Raw genomic sequence first — 1,971 nt, forward strand, 5'->3', positions numbered from 1 at the left:
AAAAAAATAATAAAAGGACAAACAGTAAAACATGTATGGGAACACAAGCGGGGAATGAGTGGGAGTAGAGGGATGAGTATGGGTTGGGGTAAAACCACAGGGTTGTACAGTTTTGTGGGTGGAGGGAGGGGGTGAAGGAAATGGGAAGGATCCAAATGAAAAGACTGGCAAGGTCCAATGATCCTTAATTTTATAAAACATAATGCATGGGAATGATTTTATGAAACACAATATGAATGAAGAATAGTGTGAAATACAATGTATATCAACTTTGTAAGCAAACGAGTATAAAATTTTAAAAGGAAAATAAAAATACTAAAAAAAATGGAGATTGCAGAAATACATAGAACCAACAATAATGAAGGGAGAAGTTTATGCTGCAATGAAAGCATTGACAGAAAAATATGATACCAGATTTGAAGGAAAACCAATTAAAGTGTTCAGCAGATGCCGCACTAGGCGTGCTAACTATCCTAGGCCAAGATATTAAATGTTTATGTTAAGAAGATAATCTGAGAAGATGGACTCCATGAAGAAGGATGCTGCATCAAAATTACAGAAAGACTCACCAACAACCTGTATTATGCAGATAACACTTTCTGGCTTACAGAAAGTGAAGAAGACTCAAAGCACTCACCGAAGAAAATAAAAGATTATATAGCCTTCAATATGGATTATATCTCAACATCAAGAAAATAAAAATCCTCAGCACTGGACCAATAGGAAACATCATAATAGATGGAGAAAAGACTAAAGTTGTCAATGATTTAATCTTGCTTGGATCCACAATCAATACTCATGGTAGCAGCAGCAAAGAAATCAAAAGATGGCCATTACTATGGGGAAAAGTTCTTGATACAAGATCACTCAAAATGTGTGACTTCACTGAATACCAGACCACAGAATTTAAGAAAACCTTCCAACTGTTTAACCAAACAGGTGATGTAAAGATCCTGTACAGTCAGTGTGGGGTTGTAATGAGGGCTCTGGGCCAGAACCCCACCAACGCTGAGGTGCTCAAGGTCCTCAAAAACCCTAAGAGTGAGGAATTGAACATGAAGACCCTATATTTTGAGCACTTCCTGCCCATGCTGTAGACTGTGTCCAAGAACAAGTACCCGGGCACCTATAAGGACTATATTGAAGGTCTTTGGGTGTTAGACAAAGAGGGGAAGGGCACTGTCATGGGTGCTGAAATCCAGCATGTTCTTGTCACCAGGTGAGAAGATGACAGGGGAAGTAGAGATGCTGGTGGCAGGGCATGAAGGCAGCAATGGTTGTATCAACTATGAAGAGATCAGCAGTGTGGTGCTGAATGGCTGAAGGCAGCTCTTTCTGTATCCCGAGGCCCGTATCTTTTCCTGTGTGAGACTGAATGTAGCCCTGAAAGTCTCCTCGGCTGTCACAGTACCTTTCCCATCTTGTATCTCTTGGATAATGTTTGCCAGAAGCATTCACCAAATAAACTTGCTGTCTGTGCAAAAAAAGAAATCAACAGACACATCGCATTGGGATAATTTGCTGTCAACTATCCAAAGTGTTAAAGAGTGAAAATATTAGTTTAAAGATCAAGGTGCATCTGATCCAAGATACAGTATTTTCAATTGTTTCCTATGCATTTGAAAGTCAGACAGTGAAGCAGGATGAATGAAGAAGAATTGATGCCTTTGAACTGTTGTGTTGGTAAATAGCACTGAATATCCCATGGACTGCCAAAAGAACAAACAAAACTGTCTTGGAGGAAGGGCAACCAGTTGCTTCTTAGGTGCAAAGAGGGTAAAATCTCATCTTACATACTTTGGACATATTGTCAAGAGGATTAGTTCTTAGGAAAGACATTTTTTTCTGGGACAATTAGAGGATTAGCAAAAGGGAGAAAGACCTTCAATGTCACAGTGACTGTAACAACAGGTCATGCATGGTCCTGATCTGTTCTTCACTGGTAACAGGTAAGGAGTTGGGTTGACAATA

At 39.6% G+C, this 1,971-nt stretch overlaps 1 pseudogene; it reads left to right on the forward strand.

Annotated features, from left to right (window-relative positions):
* Positions 1–872: 872 nt before the first annotated feature.
* Positions 873–1,323, forward strand: LOC102854285 (annotated as a pseudogene).
* The last annotated feature ends 648 nt before the right edge of the window (positions 1,324–1,971 follow it).

The sequence above is a fragment of the Elephantulus edwardii genome, unplaced genomic scaffold (assembly GCF_000299155.1).
Source record: "Elephantulus edwardii isolate Elephantulus edwardi_28Jun2011 unplaced genomic scaffold, EleEdw1.0 scaffold00468, whole genome shotgun sequence".
NCBI classification, from domain to species: domain Eukaryota; kingdom Metazoa; phylum Chordata; class Mammalia; order Macroscelidea; family Macroscelididae; genus Elephantulus; species Elephantulus edwardii.